Below are 23,935 nucleotides of genomic sequence, written 5' to 3' on the forward strand. Positions count from 1 at the left end.
AGGTATGGCATGTTTATGGCTACTTTGTCTACAGGCTTGGGTCTGTTCAGGAGGAGAGGAATTCACTGATGGGCCCATAGGTCAGCGCTCACCCTCTAGAACTTGTAAGACAAGATAGCTGCACCATGTGAAGACAGGGGGTGCAGGATTCACTTACTCCAATACGACTCAACACGACTCAATAATGAGAACTCAGTAAGTTGGCAAGGGGAAGTCCGTTTAATGACAAGTACATCAAACAGAGAAACAAATGGAAATCAGCAGCATTGTGATCACCTGTCTCGCTCCGACTTCCTCGAACTTCAGTTGAACAACAATTCTTATAGGCAATATTCATCATCATTGAGGTCTAACTCTACAAAACTCGACATGCAATATAATTGGTTAGGAAAGGTAACTTTTTAAGTATAGGTGCTATATCTGTATATGATAATAGGGCATGCGGATTGGATAACTCTTATCGGGTGGGTGTCTACGCCCATCCCACTACACCACACATGATTGACGTCACTACAAGTACGACGTCTTATTGATTCTACTATCTATAGGACTCTAGATAACTTGGTCCATTGTGATTGGGCAGGTTACACCCCTAGACATAAATCCCCATTTTAATTAGTGGCATGCAGAATGGACACCCATCTGCCTGGTGTCCCAAGTTTCACCCTGCCTCCCTTCCATCAATCAGTATCTTAGGGCTATGTGTCATTTAGTTGGCTGGGTATGGCCTCGAAACTGTAGCCTCTTATCAGGAAAAGTTATGACATCCTCGGGTCCTGGATGACATCAGGCGGTGGGACTTCTTCACGCCTGGCTGGTCACGTGTTAGTTCTCCATGAATCTGCTTCAGTTTCCATCTTTTAGTGCATTTAATTCTGTTTCAGCCTTGCCACCTGCATGGGCCCCCCTTATCTTGACCTTCATGAGGCAGGCTGGTATGCTCTGAAGTTTGAGTCTTGTTAGCTGACGCTCTCCTCCCTTTCTCTGGTTGACCTCGATTTCCTAGGCATGAGTCGCTCTTTGTTGAGTTTTGATTCCGCTCCTTCTCTTGCCTTTGCCTGGGTTACGAAACTTGGCCTGTCAGGCCTCTGGCAGCCTGGGTACATTTCTGCTTTTACAAAATGGAGTTGCACTTGTATAATGTGCCTTATTGAGGTAGATATATGGTTGGCACTTGCCGCTCTAATCTTCTACTAAGCATTGCAAGCAGTATCATTTCTTTTGCCTCTTGCGTTCCAAGCCTATTTACACGTTTGACAGGTCAGTTGCTCCCATCTTGTCTCGTAGCAATGTTTCCTCACGTTTTAACATCGTCTCTTCTCTGTGTCCATTATATTTATTTTCGTAGTTACTCGCACTGGCGTGCTATCTTCAATAGCTGCTTTTGTTCATTCACAAGTCTGTTCAGGCCCTTGAGTCATTTCCACTGGCCGTCCATTAGGGCTCTTTGGGTCTCTTCATGGACCATCTGTAGGTACTCTTTGTTTCGTATCAGCGGCTGCTACGGCTGTCTGATAGGGTACCATGCTTCCTAGGTTTGTCTGGTTATGGGCACTTCAACAGGTATGGATCTTCTGATGTATACTGGGCAGAGTCCCAGTGCAGCTCTGTGTTGGTTCATTTGCTCCTCATACGTCACATACCTTGCCGAGTATGCTCCTGGTACCTTGAAATGAAGGGAAGGGGTGCAGGCCATGTCTGGGACCTCCTCTACACTCCCCCATCTGGTCGGTTCATCAACCCCTTCTGCAACCGCTTTTGCATTTATTTCTTTTGATTCTTTTGTGTCATGTTCATCGTCTTCAGGGTTTGTACGTGATGGTGTGAATGTGTGAGCCTTTGGAGTCCATATTTTTTATCACTCCTTTCAAACTCGCTGCTGTTTTCACATGTTCATCTTTGTTCCATGTGTTAGCTGGCATTGTCCATTCGGGCTGCAGTAGGTCCATTTTCATTCATACCTTCTTCATTTCTTTGGGTATTTGAACCTTGTTCCTTCTGGTGCAAATTTGCTGGCCTTCACAAAGTCTCTTATTTCTTCATCAGTCAGGTCTCTGGGCTTCCACCCTGGCTCGACATCAACCATTATTTTCATCCCTATGGCTTTCTTCGCAGTTTTCTGGAACTGTGTAATGATTATCTTGATAACACCAAATCCTAGCAATACCATTGCTAGTAGAGCTCCCAGAAACTTGAATATATCTGCCAGTCATCGTCCACTTCGTCACTTTCATCGATCATCTGGTTTTTCAGGTTTGTCAACATGCTTATGGCCTCTGTTAGGGTTCTGTTTTCTTCATCGTGTGATGGTACAAATGTGCAACATGTTTTTCCGATTTTTGCACAAACTCCTCCGTCCATTGCAGTGATCATGTCAAGCACATATCTGTTTATAGTGGTATTGATGGTCTCAATAACTCCCATCTGGTTATCTGCAACATTTAGCATTCACTCCAACTTGGATGTGGGGCAGGAGTAGTGTTGTGAATACTGTTGAGGTGAGGCTGAACAGCCTGTGTTTGTACGGGATTGCATGCAATGCCTCTTCTGATTTGGGAGAAAAGTAATTTTCCCTCTTCATCCTGAAAACCAGTTCCACAGATCTCCTTCTTCTTAGAAGAGTATCTGCTTTTGGGAAACTGTCCAACTTCAGGTCATTCTTAGGGATCACTAGAGCGCGAACGTGGATGTTCACTAGTGTGCATATGCCTCCCCAGTTTTTCGGCAGCCTTATTTATGCCTTGGATCCACACGCCCAGTAATGGTCCATAATAACTGCAGTTCCTTGTGTCATTCCTGGAGCTTCAAAGATTCATCCGCAGTTTTGATTCTCTCCCATCTTCCTTGTGCCATTGTTTCTGAAGCATAGTTTTGGGCTCTCCAGTGGCACTATCTGCAGGGGTCCCCCTCTATCTTTGACCCATGTTAGTAACTTTACTAGCTTTGGCCATAGGGGTTTGCACAGTTTTTGAGAGTTTTCTATTGCTTCTCTGTAGGCTCCAAGGACCATCCAAGCTTGGCAGATCACTACTCCTTCTTCCCATCCATTTGGGGAAACCACTGTTCCCTAGATCTGCATTTGGCCTCTGTTCTTCCAGATGTGTGCCTCTTTTGCAGTTTTTCCGTGAATGTTCAGTCTTGGGTTTGTCACCCATCGTGCCCCTGATTCTTTGACGTCAGGATTCTCGTATCGGATCACGTGATTCCTGGTGTGCGCCCTGTTTCTTGTTCTAATTCCTGGACGTAGCCATCTTCGTCTGGGTAGTCTTTTTCGGTGGCCCATATCAGTGAAGCGTCTCTTCCCATAAATTGTCTTCTGGTGTTGCACATTGCTACGTGTGACATACAGTGTGCTGTAGGGACATCAATTTCTACAGCCACGAAGATCCTGCATTTTCCCATGCTGTATGGTAGGAGAGCACAGACGAAGCATTCTCCTTCCGACTGCCTTCATCCTACTTCCTTCATATGCTGGTACCATATGTTGTTTCCGAGATGGGCAGTGCTGTCCAGGTAATCATTAAGTTCATTGTTATCTTCATGCGGGCTTCTCTTGATTCTCGGCGTTCTTCTGTAGTTTGCTATGACTATATCTCTAAATGCGTCTGTGCTGCTTTTCCTCTCTGTGCGTCTTGGTGGAGCAGGCTGCCTCGACTGCATCGCTGTGATAGGAGAAGGTTTTGTGTTTCCTTTCCTTAGCTTTTGTATTTTGTCATAGACTTCCTCTAACCGCCATTGGCTCCCCAACCTCCCAAAGCATGGTCGTGTTGTAGGCCTGAGGCTTGTTCCTTGGATTGCAGCAGGTGTGCTTGCTGTTATAGTCTCTATATTCCTGTCTTTCAGCTCCTTGTGCAGTTTCTTTGCTCTGACTATGAAGGGGAACAAATAGTCTATCAGCATTTGTGTTTTCTCTGTGAATTCCTTTGTGGCTACTTCTGTTCTTTTGAGGGATTTTGCTATGCCCTCTCTCTAGTATTTCACTTGGCTCCTCTTGGGTACTTCCACTGTTTTCTGGAACTGATTGTTCAGCAGGCAGTCTCCCCCTCTCTGCTGCCTTCGATGGAGGCTCTGTAGCCATTGACACTTGCCCTTGTCTGTGTGCATCCTGTGTGTGGGTGCGTGCAGTGGTCAGTGCAGTGTTTTCATTCATTCCGTGCTGACCCAGTCTCCAGCTTTTCTCATCATTTGTGACCTCAAATGTGTCTAAATTACTGCTAATTACATTTAATTTTAGTTCATTACTTTTATCATCAGGTTTTCTTGGGACTGGAATGACTATATAGGGTATGGGTGCTTTCGTGGGACCCAGACTTTCATTATCTGATGGGTGTACCAACATTGGGACACTTGGGGCACCAATGAAAAATGCAGTTCTGATAGTTAGGGACAAAAATACAACAATAATCACTATGCATATACACATGATTGTTTTGAGAGACAGCTGGCAGCATTTTCTCCCTGGGAAGCGGGGTCGGCCCTCTGTCTGGGGTAAAACTAAGTTACTGTTCTGGGCCCCCATGTCGACCAAGTCCATAGTCAGTGATTTATTTCTTTTCTTATTCCAATCTCGTTGCTGAAAAGTTTAGTAAATACTAAAGTGACAAGTGCTTTTCAAGAGTCCCGCCTCTAGCGGGTGGTGACAGTAGCCTCTGCTTATGCATTGCAGTTCCTTTAACTTGACTATGGAAAACGGTTAGACTAACGTCTTTAACACATCACACTCATTCTGCATCTCTATGATAGACAAAATCCTAGTGCACTCCTCTAATTTGCCATGGCCCTGAGGACATGCTGGAATCTGTTCAATGTGAAGGACTGAACAGATGGAATTGCTGTAAATCACACCAAAATAAAATGTCATAAAAATAAAACCAAAAATAAAAATAAAAGTAAATATGTGAAAAAATAGGAAAAATGAGAAAAATGAAGAAAAAGGAAAATAAGATGGTGAAGTCCTTGGGTCTGCTCCTTTCGCTCGGTCTCTCTGCAACAAGTTGAAGTCCTCAATCTGCTCCACGGCGGAAAGATGACGAAAAGGATAGTAAGAAAAATAGAAGAAAAAATAAAAAATAAACTAGGAACAAGATGTCGTAATCCTCGTTTCTGCTCTTCTCAATCTGTCCCCAGCGGAGAGTCTCACTGGAATCGCCTTAGGAATTCTTGCTGGAAGTTGGATAGCTCCACCTGGAGCATTATACCGTGGAGAAGTGTGCCCATGTGCGGGGTGTTGGCTGGATCTCTAAGGAAGGTGATGACGTCAACATCTGCAGGCCTTCCTACCATTTCTGGATAGTCTGTGACTAATCTAAACAGGACATTCTGTGCCAGCTGGGTGTCCTCGGGTGATAGGGACATTTGTCCTGTTTGGCTGTGTCCTGATCACAAGCTTTTCTTTTGATTCGCACAATCTTTGCACCTTCCTGTTGCATGGATTACCACCAAATGATTTAATTTAATCCACAGCTGGCTCAGTTGAGCTAGGTTTCTTGGATCTCTTCCAACGAGCCCTGGGCATTTCTCGATTATTTGGAAGAACAAATTAAATGTGAGTTCATCCACGTCTGTTTGCTGTGGAAGCATTTGTGTCCTTCTCACTATGCTCGGGTAACTCAGCGAAGACCTCTGCGATGACGGTTTGAAGCCGCCTGATTACTTTTTTGTTAGCTGGATCTTGAATAGTCTGTGACACTGGCTTCTCTCCCTATGAGGTATGATAACACCACAAGTTGAAAATAGGTTAGCACATCCCACTTGAGACTTCTGCTGGAATGTACCATAAATTCTGTGAACAAATTCCCAATAATGGTCGCATCAGGATACCGTGTTACACTCTTAGAGAATATTTTGTTTACAGTCTATCAGAGTCTTGATTCTTTATACTACTTGGGCATGATGTGCTTTCAAAAGTTGGTTTTATATATGTTGTTGTGGCTTTGGATGTGCTTATCTTTACCCTGCAACTGGGATGCACAGAGTGTTCATTATGTCCTTATCACCCTTTGCTTAGAGAACCTGTCCAGTTTTATGCCACAACTTGCATCCGAGTTCTTTGTCTTGGTTTTCCTGCTCATGCGTCCTTCTTCCTCGCCATGGATCTTGTCTGCATGTGCTAAGGTTATTCCCCGCTGTCTGTGGTTTCTTCGCAGTTGGATGCAGCAGGAGGGATTTCCCCTATATATGGTTTAATGTCATTTATGAGGATCCATGCCCTTCTGCCCTGGAGCTTGACGGCGGACAGGGTGCAGTCCTCTACGATGAAGGGGCCATTAAATCTTGGCTCGTCCCATCTCTTCCGGGTAAAGTTCCTTATGAGTACTCTGTCACCAGGGAAGACAAGAGGCGCATGTATACCTTACGTGGTGTCTGCTTCAGAACTTCCTGATGTGTTTCGTGCTGTGCTGTCCCCTTTTCGCCGTCACTGCAGTTGGCCTGAAATGACAGAGGCGCTGGATGTCATACAGTTTAGAAAGTCCTGCATCTCTGTTCCCAAAACCTCCCTAGTCGGCTGGGCATCACATCTAGCTCTATCTTGGGGGGGTAAGAGGGGTCCTCATCCTTCTGCCTGTCACTATCTTGTGCGGCGTGAGATGATGGTCAGAGCCGGGTTAGTTCCGAAGTGCATACAATGCCAATGGTAGACAGTGCAGCCATCCCTTTCTTAATGTGAGCTTCAACTTGGCTATCCTCTCCTTTAACAGGCTGTTGAGCCGCTCACATATCCCATTCCCCTCCGGGTGATACGCCGATGAGAACTTGTGCTTTTTACCAAGCAACAAGCTGATCTGTTCGAACACTGCATTAACAAAGTGAGCCCCGCTACCTAATCTCATTACTTCACACACCCCCCATCTAGAGAACACTTCCCTCACTAGGAATTTGGCAGCACAGGTAGCGTCTGGGTGTGTACAAGGACCTGCTTCTATCCATCTATAGAATGGATACACCACCACAATTAAATACCTGTACCCGTTGCACACTTGAATCATGTCAACGTAGTCGATATGCAAGTGCTGGAATGGCCCATTCGGCCAGGGGATAACTCCTCTCACTACTTTTAATGTGTGCCCAACGGTGAACTGTTGGCAGATAATGCAGTTCACCATGAAAAATGCAACATGCTCTGCTAAATTCTTCTTCTTCTTCTGCAGGCGGTGCAGCAAGGTTTTCCTTTGTCATATGTATAGGGTAGTGTAACTGCTCCAATGCTACCTTCAGTAGGGCGACAGGCATTACAGGTTTGCCAGTGCTGTCCTGCCTCCACAAACCGTCAGAGGGGTTTAAGGAACACCCTCAATGCTTCCACAATTTCTTCTCTTGTTGAGGTGCCTCCCCTTGGAGTTCCATTAGCTGAGTCTGCCCCATGCTACTATAGGCCTCATATGTGGCTCGTGCTACCATCATCCTCTCATAGGTACGTGCCACCTCCACATCCATGATTGTTTCAGTTTTGAATGCCATGCGCTTGGCTTCCGTATCCGCTTCATGGTTTCCACGTGACACGAAATCTGTCCCCTTGGTGTGGGCGGCGGATTTCACGACCGCTATGCCCACTGGGAGCTGTAGTGCTTTTATCAACCTGTCCATTAAGCATGTACTGTGGACGTCACATAGGCTGAGTCACACACCCCCCCAGTTACTTCCTGTACACAGTTACTTCCTGGTCTGCATGATTCTCAATGGCGAGTATCTGTGCCAACAGTTCTACAGCTTGTGCAGAATAGTGAGAGGGTATTCAGGCACTGATGAGTACTTGGAACTCTCCATTCGCTAGGTGTTTTACCACGGCCATGCCTGTATATCTTTGTCCGTCTTCTTGATAGATTCTTGAAGAACCGTCAATGAACACGATTTCGCCACCTGCCAGGGCATTTTCCTTTACCCTGGGGATTTCCTCATAGAATTCCTCATAATTCTCACAGTCATGTATAGGTTCTCCTTCTGCGACTGGCTCAGCTATGAATGTAGCAGGGTTCACAGTTTTACATTGAACTATTTTGATCGATGGGTTGGAGATAATCACCTCATAGGCAGATGCTCTCTGTGATGCCCTTTGGCTTCTCTAGTATGGCGAATAATGAGTGCTCGACGTACAATGTCATGGAGCACCCCATCACAATAGATGACGCCTTCTCAATGGCCAACGCGGCAGCAGCTAGATTTTGTTCGCATGGGAAGTGGCCCCTCACGACCGGGTCCAGACTCCCGCTGTAATATGCTAGGGGCTTGTACCCCAGCGAGGTTCGCTGCGCGAGCACTGCTGTCATAAAATTGCCATCAGAGTGTGAGAACAGGTAGAATTCCTCTGCATAATTAGGAATCCCGAGAACTGGGGCCTTACAAATTGCCCCCTTAGGTTCTGCAAACCCCTTCTCCATAGCCTCAGTCCATTTAATTTCTCCTTTTGTTGCCCAGGCTTTCTTCAAAGCCTGAAGCAGGTGCACTGTAGTCAAAAACCCATGCACTTACATAATTGCACAGGCCTAAGAAGCTTTGCATGTGTTTTATCGTGAGTGGTTTAGCTGTGTTCATGATAGCTTCAGCCCTTTCTGGGGTTACCTTTTTCCCTTCGTGTGAGATTAGCTGGCCTATGTACAGCACCTCTCGCTGACAGTAGTGTTACTTTTCCTTATCAACTTTGTATCCTTTCTCAGACAGGATTGTCAGTAGCTGAACAGAGTCGCGCCTGCATTGTTCCTCAGTGGTGCTGCAGATCAGAATGTCATCCACATACTGCAAAACAACACTGTCTACTGCAATATTGTTTAGGTCCATCTGCAGGACTCTGTTGAAAATGGATGGAGACTCACAGTACCCATGTGGCAACCTTGTGCTTTTCAGGTGCATTTGTCTCACAGTAAATGATGTCAGATCTTGAGAGTCATGGTGCAACGGGATTGAGAAAAACGCATTTTTCTGGTCAATCACTGTGAAATATTTTGCCTCATTTGGTATGTTGCACAGAATTTTGGATGGATTAGGGAGTAGTGGGAATTCGGCTTCAACTATATTGTTTAATGCTCATAAATCTTGGATTAAATGCCAAGACCCTCCCTTTGATTGCTGGACAGTGTAAATAACCGTGTTGCAAAGTGATTCTGATGTCTCTTCCAGGTCAGGGTGTTCTTCGAACAGATCATCATCAGTGACATCAGTCACTCGATACCCTTCCTCAATGGCGATAATAGCGCACCATTGTCTTCCTTCATCATCGTATCCTTCTACCAGTACCACTTTCCCTCGCACTGTGGCAGATTGTATCATTAAGGGAAATACTTGTCCCTCCTCTTCGTGCATAGGTATTCTGGGTCTGAATAAAAACTCATCAGGTGTCCTCATAGTTCTATCTGCGAGGCCTGGCAATCCTGCCATGAGCCCCCACACCCCATATGCGAAGACTTCTGGCTCTAACGGTATAGCTCTCATGGCTATACGTCCGGAGTATGCTCTGATCATTTCGCACATGTTTGAATAATGCATTCCTGGAGTGGAGCACACTATACCGTTCTCGGTAAACCTCATATTCAACTTAGTCATTAAGTCCCCACCCAGGATGTTTACTGGGGTCTGACGTGAGTATAATAAGGGTACATTAATTTCGCACTCTTCCACAGAGACTGGGAGTGCGTCTGTAAAGGGAACTCTACTGTGAGCTCCCATGAAACTCTGAGTATCTATTGCCTCGCCAGACAAGGAAAACTTGCTGACAGTTTTGTTACTTTTCCTTATCAACTTTGTATCCTTTCTCAGACAGGATTGTCAGTAGCTGAACAGAATCGCGCCTGCATTGTTCCTCAGTGGTGCTGCAGATCAGAATGTCATCCACATACTGCAAAACAACACTGTCTACTGCAATATTGTTCAGGTCCATCTGCAGGACTCTGTTGAAAATGGATGGAGACTCACAGTACCCCTGTGGCAACCTCGTGCTTTTCAGGTGCATTTGTCTCACAGTAAATGACGTCAGATCTTGAGAATCATGGTGCAACGGGATTGAGAAAAACACATTTTTCAGGTCAATCACCGTGAAATATTTTGCCTCATTTGGTATGCTGCACAGAATTGTGGATGGATTAGGGAGTAGTGGGAATTTGGCTTCAACTATATTGTTTAATGCTCATAAATCTTGGATTAAATGCCAAGACCCTCCCTTTGATTGCTTGACAGTGTAAATAACCGTGTTGCAAAGTGATTCTGATGTCTCTTCCAGGTCAGGGTATTCTTCGAACAGATCATCATCAGTGACGTCAGTCACTCGATATCCTTCCTCAATGGCGATAATAGCGCACCATTGTCTTCCTTCATCATCGTATCCTTCTACCAGTACCACTTTCCCTCGCACTGCGGCAGATTGTATCATTAAGGGAAATACTTGTCCCTCCTCTTCGTGCATAGATATTCTGGGTCTGAATAAAAACTCATCAGGTGTCCTCATAGTTCTATCTGCGAGGCCTGGCAATCCTGCCATGAGCCCCCACACCCCATATGCGAAGACTTCTGGCTCTAACGGTATAGCTCTCATGGCTATACGTCCAGAGTATGCTCTGATCATTTCGCACATGTTTGAATAATGCATTCCTGGAGTGGATTACACTATACCATTCTCGGTAAACCTCATATTCAACTTAGTCATTAAGTCCCCACCCAGGATGTTTACTGGGGTCTGACGTGAGTATAATAAGGGTACATTAATTTCGCGCTCTTCCACAGAGACTGGGAGTGCGTCTGTAAAGGGAACTCTGCTGTGAGCTCCCGTGAAACTCTGAGTATCTATGGCCTCGCCAGACAAGGAAAACTTGCCTTCTCGTATTCACGAGCGCATTGCACCGTATCAACTAAGAAGGAATATTCTTTACCCCCTATGACGACATTCACCCTAGGTTCCCTATTAGGGTCGGGTGTCACTGATAGGATAGAACACATCAGAGTCTCCTGTGAGCTGTCCTATTTCATATATAAATTCAGCCCACTGTATACTTGTTGATTTCCCCCAGCCCCAGGGTTGACTCCCCCTCCGGAGCTAGTGCCCTGTGCCATTTGCAGTGGTGTCTACTGGGATTGTCCCTGCGGTACGTTCCCCATGTGCGGGGGATGAACCACTTGCTGTGCACCTTGCTGCAGGCCTGGAACCTGCTGCAGCACTGTGTGATTTTGTGCAGTGCCCTGCTGCAGAATGGCAGGCTGATTCACCATGCCTGCCCCCATCCCTTGGCTATTTTGCCACATGCCTTGGCTTCTGCACACACGCGCCACATGTCCTGTCATTCCACACAGCCAACACACTGGCGGTGGTTGGGCCATCTGTCCATCTGGCATAGCTGGACCGCCCATCTGCGCATTCTGAATGCCATTTTGATTATTCTGAAAGCCTCCCTGTTTACCTTGAAATCCTCCCTGATTACTCTGCCATCCTCTTCCTCCAAAACCCCTTCCCCTCGGGTAAAATCCTGTGTTACCCTGATTGTTCTGCGATGGGTTAGTTGCTTGCTGTGCGCTTGGCTCAGCTGGGCTCATCAGCATGGCTCCCTCGAGAGCATACTTTGAGAGTTTATTTTGCACCAGCTTTGCCTCCTCACCCTTACGGGTTGCGTCCTTTTTCCGATTCTTTTCATGCAGCAGTCTACAGTAGTGTGCAATTGTCAACTGTATTTCGGCCCATGGTTTTGCTACCAATTTTTTTAGCTGCTTCTGCACCATTTCAGGCAACCCTTGGCATAATATGTGGTAGAATACATGGATAGATTTCGTCCAAGACTCATGCGTTTCGAGCACCCACGCGTCTTGAAAATTCTGGATATAGATCAACGGATCCTCTGACCCTTTCATTTTCGAGACATCATAGCCCCCATATCAGAAGTGTCTGGATATAGCGTTTGCAGCACTTTCCACACTGCTGCCCTAGAGTTATTAAATGGCGCTTTGTCATGGGAGGTTTTAGTTAGGGTTACCCTAGGATAGCCTGCCCGTTTCCATACATCATCTGGTCTTTCACCAAGTATGGCAATTAGGAGGCCCTTAATGTCCCCTATAGCTAAGGTGACTCCCCCCGTCATTTTCTCTAACTCGTGTATCCACTTCCCAGCTCCCGATGGCAGCATTGGAAGCTTATTTTTCAGGTTTTCTCGGTCCATGTGTGGCCATGGAACATATTGTGGTCTTGCTCCCCCCTTTTCCAGCAGCGGGAATTGGAATGCAGAGTCTTCCTTTTCTTTTCCCACAGATCTCCTGTCTACTGCTGGGGCAGCATTCCCACCTTGCCGTCTTCCCGGCAGTGCCCTTAATGAGCCTGTATCGGTAGATGCTGCCTCCCCCCTCTGCCCGTGGAGAGTTCCCTCATGTTGGCCATATACTGTGGCAGGCTTCGATGTACTGGGCTCAGATTTGCTAGCATCGGACCATCGTACCCCCTGGCCCCTTGGGAGCTGCTTTTCACACCGTCTCCCTTCCTCTTGTGCCTCGTCCTCCATTTCCCCACCGGAGTCGGTTTCTGAATGATCCCAGTTTACGCAACGCCTTGCATCTTCTTCATTCTGCCTTATCTCCAGCCTGTCTAGGGACAGTCCCCTGCTCCCACTACTTCGGATGACATCCTCAGTGTCATATAGCTGAGTGCTCTCTAAGCGCTCATCTTCCCTTCCCCTTTTGGAAATTAGTTCCAGCCCCATCTCGTCATAGAATTTATCAATCGTTTCCCCGATGCTTCTGGTGTTGAAGTCATCTTCAATATTTGTCCCGCTTGTACCTGGTACTGCATCGCTTGCAGGAAAGAATTCTTCTATGTCTTCCCATTCTACTGTAGGATTGGGTTTAATGACTTCATGCTCCAAATATTCAAGATCTCGTGCCCTTTGTCTGCGTTTACGTTCTACTTCCTCGTCTATTTCCTTGTTTCTTCTCTAGCCTTAACTACTTCCCTCATTCACTCGTTTCTACGTTCCTTTGCCCTTCTAATCTCCTCATCTTCCCGCGTTTTTACTTTCCTTTCGTGTACTCTTCTTTCTTCCTCTAACTTTAACATGTTCTGCCTGTATTTTTCATAGGCTGCGTATTGTGTGTGACTGAGCGGTACTCCTTGCTCTTCCTGATATAGTTGTTCTCGCCTCAGCCTATCCTTTCTTCTTATCCTTTCATCCCTCATTTCCTTATCCTTTTCTTTCTGCCTTCTTTGCACTTCATCAGGCCTTTCTCTCAGCCTTACATCATCACTTCCCTTTCCATCTAATTTCAATAGTATCTGTCCTCCCATCCACTCGTCTTTTGCGAGTGTTAATTCATCACTTCCTTTACACTTTTTTCCCTCTCTCTCTTTCTCGAGAGGTGCACTAATCTGTACCTGATCCTTTCTTCCACCATCGCGTCGCTCCTTGTCCCTCGGGACCGCGGAGGCAATATTGTTTTCCTGTTCCTTTCCCTTATTATCGTCACTACTGTACATAGGCGACTCATATGCGGGGTTGCTATACCCCGTGGCTGCCTTAAATTCTCTTAATGGGTAAAGCCCCTCTGTTTTACTCCCTTCAAATAACTGGCTCAGGCGGGGCTCCATACATACATTTAGTATCCAGTCTGTGGGTGGTTCTTCCACCTTCGTTTAGTCAAACATCTTCCATAATTCTAGAACAGCAAGACGTTTCTCTAGCTTCTTGCCTGTATATGTGGTATGTAGGAAGGTCATCATATGCTGTAAAACAGCCTTAGAAAGGGACCTATTCTGTGGCCAAGGCATGAACATTTTGTGGGCGGTACCCTTAACCCACTCTGTGCTATATTTCTTGAGTTTTGGTGCATGCTTAGGTAGTTGCCTGCACAGATGCGCAAGTGGGGTGACCTCCTCCATTTTTGATTCCGCCACCAACAATGTTTATATAGTATTTTATCCTTCCAATAGTATGAGCAAGCACCAAATATGCAAGTTCCAATCCAATCTTTTCCCGCCAAAATGTATACCAACAATTTACTCAAAACCCATCAATTCAATGGCAATTCCCTCTTGGTTACAGAATCGCATAAAGCCAAAATGCATTTCAAACAATCATTAATACAATTATTTTACATTTGACATACAACAAGACACGTATTACAGACACTTGACAGACTAGACGAACACCAGCTGGTCATACGTATACCTGCCTTCTAATCAATACCCCATCATGGGATTTAAACAAACTCCTTTGATGCGTCTTTAAACGTCACCATAGTCTATTTGTCCCTTATTATATGGGCTATGAGTTCACGTTTCTTCTGACCGCTGTATTAAAGTGCAGGAATAAGGCGAATCCTTACGTTTTTATCTCAGGTGCCCCCCTGGTAATCCTTCGTTTTTATCTCAGGTGTCCCCCTGGTAATCCTTCATTTTTCTCTCGAGTGTCCCCCTGGTATCCCTTGTTTTTCTCTCGGGTGTCCCCCGGTACCGCTTGTTTTTCTCTCGGATGTCCCCCCGGTATCCACTCTTTATCTCTTATGCTTGAGTCATTACCCCCTATATGTATACAGTCTTCTCTATTACTAACTATTTGATTTTTTCTCCGCCACCCACCGTTACCTTTCCCTTACTGGCTCTAATGCCTACACGACATTTGCCAAAGTAGCGTGTTTGTTGTTTCACTCACTGATCGTATCTTTTCCTCTCTGGGATTTCGGGTTTGCCGCCCCTTCCTCTTCCAGCCTTTTAAGGTTTTTTCCTCGAATTGGCTTCCCGTGGGAATGAGAAGGGTTATGCTTGGAAAGGTGGGTTCCTTCAGACCCACTGCAGATTTTTTATGGACTTACTCTATCATTGTCCACGGGGAGCTTCTCAGTCTACTCAGCCGGAATGGCGAAAGGACTTGTGATATTGCCGAAGGCCCGGAGTTACTTCGTGCCGTCGGTCTAAGTTATCTTAGTATTATATAATCAATAATTAATAGCCGAAACCATCCTCTGCTACCAAATGTTCAGGAGGAGAGGAATTCACTGACGGGCCCATAGGTCAGCGCTCACCCTCTAGAACTTGACTAGACAAGATAGCTGCACCATGTGAGGACAGGGGTGCAGGATTCACTTACTCCAACACAACTCAATAATGAGGACTCAGTAAGTTGGCAAAGGGAACTCTGTTTAATGACAAGTACATCAAACAGAGAAACAAATGGAAATCAGCGCATTGCGATCACCTGTCTCGCTCCGACTTCCTCGAACTTCAGTTGAACAGCAATTCTTATAGGAAATATTCGTCATCATTGACATCTAACTCTACAAAACCCGACATGCAATATAATTGGTTAGGAAAGGTAACTTAAGTATAGGTTCTATATCTGTATATGATAATAGGGCATGCAGATTAGATAACTCTTACTGGGTGGGCGTCTACGCCGACCCCACTACACCACATGTGATTGACATCACTACAAGTACGACATCTTATTGGTTCTACTATCTATAGGACTCCAGATAACTTGGTCCATTGTGATTGAGCAGGTTACACCCTAGACATAAATCCCCATTTTAATTAGCGGCATGCAGAATGGACACCCATCTGCCTGGTGTCCCAAATTTCACCCTGCCTCACTTCCATCAATCAGTATCTTAGGGCTATGTGTCAATTAGTTGGCTGGGTATGACCTCGAAACTGTAGCCTCTTATCAGGAAAGGTTATGACATCCTCGGGTCCTGGATGACATCAGGCGGTGGTACTTCTTCATGCCTGGCTGGTCACGTGTTAGTTCACCATGAATCTGCTTCAGTTTCCAGCTTTTAGTGCATTTAATTCTGTTTCAGCCTCGCAACCTGCATGGGCCCCCCTTATCTTGACCTTCATGAGGCAGGCTGGTATGCTCTGAAGTTTGAGTCTTGTTAGCTGACGCTCTCCTCCCTTTCTCTGGTTGACCTCCATTTCCTAGGCATGAGCCGCTCTTTGTTGAGTTTTGATTCCGCTCCTTCTCTTGCCTTTGGCTGGGTTACGAAACTTGGCCTGTCAGGCCTCTGCCAGCCTGGGTACATTTCTGCTTTTACAAAATGGAGTCGCACTTGCATAATGTGCCTTATTGAGATAGATATATGGTTGGCGCTTGCCGCTCTAATTTTCTACTAAGCATTGCAAGCAGTATCGTTTCTTTTGCCTCTTGCGTTCCAAGCCTATTTACACACGTTGACAGGTCGGTTGCTCCCATCTTGTCTTGTAGCAACGTTTCCTCACGTTTTCACATTTTCTCTTCTCTGTGTCCATTATATTTATTTTTGTAGTTACTCGCACTGGCGTGCTATCTTCGATAGCTGCTTTTGTTCATTCACGAGTCTGTTCAGGCCCTTGAGTCATTTCCAATGGCCGTCCATTAGGGCTCTTTGGGTCTCTTCATGGACTGTCTGTGGGTACTCTTCGTTTCGCATCAGCGGCTGGTATGGCTGTCTGATAGGGTACCGTGCTGCCCAGGGTTGTCTGGTTGTGGGCGCTTCAACAGGTATGGATCTTCTGATGTATAGTGGGCAGAGTCCCAGTGCAGCTCTTGGTTGGTTCATTTGCTCCTCATAAGTCACATACCTTGGCGAGTACGCTCCTGGTACCTCGAAATGAGGGGAAGGGGTGCAGGCCATGTCTGGGACCTCCTCTACAGGTCTATGGTGGGATCATGTATATTGGAGAGCACAACATCTTGATTCATTTGAAGAGACACACAAACATGAGAGTATAAATAAGAGATAGAAATGGAATCGATTTTTAATTTTTGCATGGCATTAGGAGTCCACCTAAGTTAGAATCCTTTCTTTTTTGTGCATTCTTATTTTGAAAAATGACCTCGGGTATTTTAATTGATTTTGTTTTCTTTGAAATACATTGAACAAACCAACCTCCTTCCTATTCCTTTTCGAGGGGTATAGCTCTACTCAAGATTTTACTTTTTATGTAAACAGGGGTTCCCAAAGGTCACAAACTGTAACAATTGCTGCAAATTTGTGAAAGACGTTCTATATCATGTCACAAATCCAGGCATCTATTGCCAATTTGAAAATGTATTAATTTATTTATTTGGTTGTCAGAGAATATTATGTGTCATGCCCAATCCTGCTTCATGCTGTTTTAATAATACCTGTGCATAAATTCCCTTACTGCTCAGACAACCATTCAGTGGCATACTGTTGAAGGATTATCCTAGAAGACTTTGAATTGCTAATTATTGGGACATATTTCTGAATGCACAAGAGTTTATTGTAGGTACTTTTGATCTGTTGTTTTGGGGCACAGAACAGATAGCCACATAAACCGTTCCAGATGACTCCGCCAAGTAAGATCTGCTCCCAGTCTGTCACCTGCTTTCAGATTCCCTGTTTGCTGTGTTTTTGCCTTAAATATTTGATACATTCCACAAATGCATCATCATTTGATGCAGACTTCTCTCATTGCAAGGGGCTTATGATAGGTCCTCCTCAGATCCTGACACTCCCAATCATCCTCCTCTTTATTTTGGTTGATCCAATTTATTTTGGCGCCATGTAAAACTGGGTGGTTTTTCTCTCCTACCATTTGGAGTTATGAACAAATTGGACTGAAATGTATTTTGTTCATAATTGTTTTCAAGGAAGTGCACCATTATCAAAGCCTATATATACGACATGGCAAGACAATTTTGAATCTGTAGACATCTTTCATATTACAATAACATCTAATCTGAGAAAGTTATTGAAAGATGTGTTCAAACATAACTTTATTTCACTTTAAAAACCATAAAAGCATCCTTACATCACAGTACAATTATAAAACATGTTACGACCAGCAATCGATAGTCTGCAGTTTCATTCAACACTCAACAATTCCTTAAAAAAACTAAAATAATATGCAATATAAAATCATTGTCATTACATATTAAAATCTGTTAGAACTAACATAATATTGGACACACTTTTACATTACACTTTTTGCTCTTTGTAACCAAGCTCTATAAAGGAACTTTGAATTGAAATAGACTGACATCGGTGGAACTTTTACAAAATGTCACAGCTGCTTCAGTCTGATTTCCCTCAAACAGAAAAGTGGCAACAAATAACAATATCCTCATACCAGAGTACCCTGAGCAGAATAACAAAAGATGTTTTATCGATTCATCTGGGTTGCAACAATCTTTGCATTGTGTCTCTGATGCACATGCCCAACTTGCTGTGTAAGTAGCCACCATGAGAGTATTAGTTTGCAGTTGAAGGAATAGAGCTCAGGCATAGGTGGGTGCCACATAATCTAAATGGGGCTCAAAACCGCCCTGTGACTGCTTTAACATGATGTATGGGGCACCCAGCCTCAGCACAACACATTCTCTTTTCATATTCCTGATAGTAGCCTAGTGACACTTCTTTTTAACCATCACATTGGAACTGGGTGGTAAACCCACAGGATTAGACCAAATGGTAACCAGGTCCAAGTCCTCAAGCCCTTTGTGAATAAATCTAATCTATCTGAGGGAGCTTGAACTGGGTACAATCTGCAGGCTGGTAATCGTTTTGTCGGGGGGAAAATTCTGCCGGGGTCGGCCGGGCCGTCCGCAGACCTCCAGGCAGGGAGGCCCCAACTCCTCCCTTATATCCCAGAAGAGATAGAGTATGAGACACACACAAGAAGCAAGGTGACTCTGCTGTTTATTATACAAAAACGGCAGGGATGGGTCAAGGATCGTACGCGTCCGTCCTGACACACACACAATCGTGGGGCTCGCAGGCCCTTTTTACCTTAGTATGACGCGCTACATGCGTCACCTTAGAAAGTTAGCAAAAAAAACCTATCGCCACTCTTAAATGGTTGCTCGAGTGGTAGGGTTAGTATAGCATACGTATAGAGAACAATATTAGTGGACAAGGGTTAGTCAGGTGATATATCTGGGTTGTCCCTACAATTAGATACATGAGAATTGTTACATGAAGACTCCTAATGATTGGGTAATGTTAATGGCGTCAGTGATAAGAGCCCCATGTTCTGATTGGTGCGCCCGCGTGCTTCCCAGCCTGGGACCATCGCTGTTCCCAGCTCTCGGTGTACCTGTCATTTGCAACAATGTTTCACTATGAGTACGTGCAGACAATGTGAGGACTTATTCATGAGCTGGAAAGCCGACTACTCCCACTGTCGCAGATGTCCATTGAGCCTTTTAAGTGTATCTGCCTGTGTCTTGTAACGAGGGATCCAGACGCCTTCTTTCTCCTGGGCTTGGCATCCTGTCAGGTTCGGCTTGGTCACGTGAGGTGGGACCGTGTTTGAGGCAGAATTATGCAAAATTAATATTGTTTTTCCACTGTGTGCCCGGTTTAATTTGCAGGTGCGACTTTAACGTTGGTGCGCGGCGTGCGAGGTTGCAACATCGTGCCCTTGATGGTCTGCTTTTGGAATGTGGGTTTGCAACATTACGACCTTGGCTGTCTGCTTTCGCCAGGCTCATTCTGCAGGATCAGCAACCTGACTCTTGTTCTTTTAACGTCCATGGGAGCTCTTACTTGCGGCCTACTCAGGCCTGGTGTATAGGTGGAACCGTTTGGTGCACAGGATCTTTAGGTTATAGTATCATATTGTCTTATGACCAGTATTGTGTCTTCGTTATATTTCTCATTATGGCACCTGGGTTTAGGTGAAGCGTAAGCAAGCTCTTTAGAGTTCACGATGCGTCTTGCGTTTCTGCATTTTGAGACCCTATGTGGAAAATAATAAAGATGCACGTCCGTGAGTATGTTTGTCGCCTACGTCATAGCACTGAGTATATTCTTCGTGTAGATTGGTGCGGGAGTGTCCGGTGTGTATATTTGCACAGGTGTGCTGACTGTTGGCTAGGTCGTCATGGCATCTCTAACGACGTGTAGGTTTTAGTCTAGTTGATCCGTGCCGCAGGTATCGGCATGGGAAGGGCGGGCTGCTGGGCAGGCAGATGGACACATCCGTATGTTCCTGTACCAGGGTATTTGGTCGTCTGGTAGATGGGCAAACTCTTCTCGTGGCGGGTGTCTGGGCCGTGATCCTTTAGGCCAGGCGCGAGAGGGGAAGGACGGGAGCCTGTTTTTCCATTCTCCCACCTCAGTCCCCCCTCTGGTCGACTTGTCGACCACAAACATATCCTTTTCGTTATCTCCTCTTACTCTCCATATCTTAGTTATTCCTCCCAAATATCCATACTGGTTAACATGATCTTCAAATGACCAATACATATATTCACATGTTCCTCCAGGAGTACAGTATACACATTTTCCTATGTAGCTCCTGGGATTTCTTGGGTTCTCGATCTTCACCGATGGTGGGTCCAGGTGGTTGGTGATGATCTTGTTGCGCAATTTCTCTCTCTCTTGTATTATTATGCCTGTGTGCTGGCCGTCATCTGCTGGCATCAAGGGGTGCATACCGACCATTTCAAGCAATTCGTCATTGGTGCGTGCCTTCCGGGCCTTCCAAAATCTTATTATGATCAGTGTAGCTCCAGCCAAAATAGTACAACCAACTATAATTTTCAGTCCATCTGACAGCAAAGATGGCATCCATGACCATAATAGCGAAAACCAGCTCTCATCCTTTTTCACACCTTTACTTTCATCCATCATTTTGGAGTGCATCTGGGCCAATTGTGTGTGACGCTCACCTGGTTCCCTCGGAGGCGCTGGTCTTGACTGGGCGGTGAAAACGTCTTCAACGTTAGGCGTAGGATTCGTTTGGCTCCCGGATTTGACCCCTTCCTCACCGAAAGCTTGACCTGCAGAGTGAGGTGTCTTAAGTAAGTGAATGCTGAGCTCTCCATCCTGCGTCTTGTGCAGGGGCGCTGGGTCCAGTTACTTCACTGGATGTGAGTTCCGCCTCTTGATTGCAGAGGGTAGTTGAGAGCGAAGCCGCCGTTTGCTGCACGAGCGTGACTTGTAAGTATTAAAGTTCTCTTTAGATTGCTCTCTTCAAATGTCTTTTTCTCTAATGTCTATGTCTTTTACTTTTCAGATGCTGTCGATGCCAAAGAAGATGCTCTCCCCGATTCATGGCAGAGAGCGTAACAAGAAGATGATGAATTCGAAGGCACGTAAGTAGGAAGGCTGCTTTGGGGCCGTAGAATGCACCTTAATGTCCCCTTTAGTCTCTACAGGTGCCGGAATGCAGTGCGAGCAAGGTTGGAGCAAGCGCAACACAGGTAAGCAGTATTGTAACCAAGCGTTACTAACCAATGTTCTTTGTCTTTGCAGGCCCGATGCCGGACGAGAAATGCAGAAAAAACGTCTTGGATGCTGCCGATGGATCGGGTGAGTTGAAGCGCTAACTTTGCCTTTGTCTAACCTGTGCCTTTTGTTTTGCAGGAGCCGCTGAAGATTGAAGATTGGTTCCCAGCAGGTAATTTTCGTAATTACAGGATCCGGAGCTGAAGATTCGCTGGAGCTGACATGGTGAGCGTCCTGCTGCAGATGCAGAATAACGCGAAGCATGTGGTACCAATCGGGTGTGGTTTAAATAGCCCATAGGAGTGCTTAGGTGTCTTCTTCCACAGCAGCCTCGCCCAGGTAAAAGAGTTCCTGCTTCCAGAAGGGTCCCAGCAGCAATGATCCAGGGAGGGGTGCCTGCCCCACCCAGAAGGAAAAGTAGTCCCTGCCAGAAGAGAGTAAAGCATCATCTTGCTGGTAAGTAAGCAGCATGGTCTGCTCCAGGTAGGTTCACCCAAGCACTTTTACACTTGATATGAGCCCGGCGCTTCCTGTGCCGGGACGGATCCTTACTATGAGCCTGGCACCACCGGTGCCAGGACAAGGTCCAAAAGGTCCCTATTGGGACTTGCTGGTGCCGATAAGACATGTTATGAGCCTGCTTCCAAGGATGTTGGGTAGGTTCTGACACCTTGAAAGCAGTGGTCATGACATTGTGAAACTGCTTCTGTCAGTGTACCGTTGTCAGCATCGTTGGCAGGAATGAACGTGCAGCATGATTGTCCTATCTTTGCGCACTCTCCTCCTTCCATGGCTGTGAGGAGGTCCAATACATATCTTTTCTGAAGTGCTACCATCCTTATAGCTCGCAGCTCCTCTTTTATTGCGTTGAATCCATTTACTGTAGAATTGATGGTCATCATTAGTTCCCATCTAGTTATCTGGAGCCATTTTGCGTTTGCGTAAGCCTGCAGTCCCGGATGTATTATTGAGGAGAAGAACATTGCTGCTCTGCTGAATAGTCTGTGTTCTGGCGGAATTGAAGTGAGTGCTGTTTCCGACCTTCCCCATAGGTAATTTCCTGTCAGAGGTTCTCCTTGTCTTTTCCTTCTATTTAGGACAGTATTATTGCTGTTGGTCCTGTTTCCTGGCTTCTCCTGAGGTGGTGCAGATCTCTTCTTTCTCTTGTCCCCTTCATCCATTTTGGGAAAGTTCGCCACATTCACATGCTTCTGGGGTACCACTAGTGATGGTACATTGACGTGCACCATCGTGCATACACCATTCCACAGAGGGGGCAGTGTGTGGTATGCCTTTTCTCCACAGGCCCAGTAATGGTCCATTATAACTGCTGTTCCTGCTCCCCCCTCAGGTAACTCCATCACGCTTGCACAGTTGGTGTTGTATCCTACGTCCACTTCTCCTTTATGTTGGTAGCATACCTTAGGCGCAGTCAGCGGCAGTATTGTTATTGGGTCTTCATCCGTCTCTATCCACGTGAGCATGGGCATGTACTTGATCCAAGTCGTCCAACATCTGTGGTTGTGTGCATCGATAGTTGAAATAGTTTCTTTTGTTACCATGTTGCTGCCAACCACTCCTATCTCCCATTTGTTGTCCAAGTACACCTTCCCCGTTATCGTCACCAGTGGCCTTTCCCAGCATCCTGGTTTACCAGGAACTTCAGTGGCGTACCAATACCATGGTAAATACTGCAGTGTTACTTTCTTTGTTTCCCCTTTTGCAGGACCACTTGTTACGTATCTGAATGCTTCAGCATGTAAACTGCTCTTGTGGTAACTCAAATAAGTCTTGAGGAAGTTGTTTTCGTATGGGTATGAGTCTCGTGTTTTCCACACCATATGCACCACTGTCTCTTGAAATCTTCCTTTCGTTTGGAACAGTGCCAAGTATATTATGCATCGTGCTGTCTTTTCATCTATTTCTGTGGCAACAAATGTTCGAGAAGCGCTCATGGCGTATGGTATTAATGAGCAAACGTAGCAGCTGTCTTCTGTTGTCTGCTTACCAATGCGGGTCATGTGTTGGTACCATATGTTGTTTGAGACGTGTGCTGAATCTTGTATATAATTGTCAATACCTTTATTATCTGAGTATGTGCTGCGTCGAACTCTATTTTGTTTGTGCGCAATTTTACTAGTATCACCTGACGTAACACCTGTTGCAGCTGGGGATGGGGGTGGGTTAGGTTTGGGTACAGCAATAATATTGATAGCACAGCTGTACTGCCATACATAGGCAGCCAAGAACCCGGTGATCATGAAAATCCCTATTATTTTTATTACACATGCTAATTTCACCGGCATTTTGCTCTTACCTTGCTGCAGTCCGGCAGCGTATTCTTGCAACGTTAGAGTTGCCCGCCTGAAAATTCTCAATATGCTGGTTATTAAATGTTAGTTGTTGTTTTTTAAGCTCTCCCTATCAAATAGTCATTCAGTGCCCAGGCGAAGAGCTGTTCCCACGCTAATCTAAGCGATCTATCTCTTAGGGCAGGCAAGTATGGGTGGAGGTGGGGCATTGAGTATTCTATGGCCAAGAGGAATGCTGTGTAGTAGACACGTACCCTTTTCCTTTTCAGGTAAGTTGGCCTTTTTATTTCATATACAAATTGGTGTGACAATTCTTCTGGGTAGTTATCGTCTGAGGGTACCATCTACTCCTGGGCAGTGAATTTGTTAGTTATCTATTTTCTTAGCAGTACAATAATACGCAGTTCCTGCATGTGCGAGAGAAAAGAAAAGAGAGCATTCACGTGTTTACATGTGTACGTGTGCGAGACAATGTCCTTCAATTCAGGTAT

The 23,935-nt window shown here is 45.6% G+C and overlaps 1 protein-coding gene across 3 annotated transcripts in view; it reads left to right on the plus strand.

Annotated features, from left to right (window-relative positions):
• The window catches only part of CNTNAP2 (contactin associated protein 2), a 3,301,953-nt gene that overhangs the window by 816,914 nt on the left and 2,461,104 nt on the right, over window positions 1-23,935 (plus strand). The window lies entirely within an intron of this gene.

The sequence above is a fragment of the Ambystoma mexicanum genome, chromosome 2q (assembly GCF_040938575.1).
Source record: "Ambystoma mexicanum isolate Mex_15411 chromosome 2q, UKY_AmexF1_1, whole genome shotgun sequence".
Lineage (NCBI taxonomy): Eukaryota > Metazoa > Chordata > Amphibia > Caudata > Ambystomatidae > Ambystoma > Ambystoma mexicanum.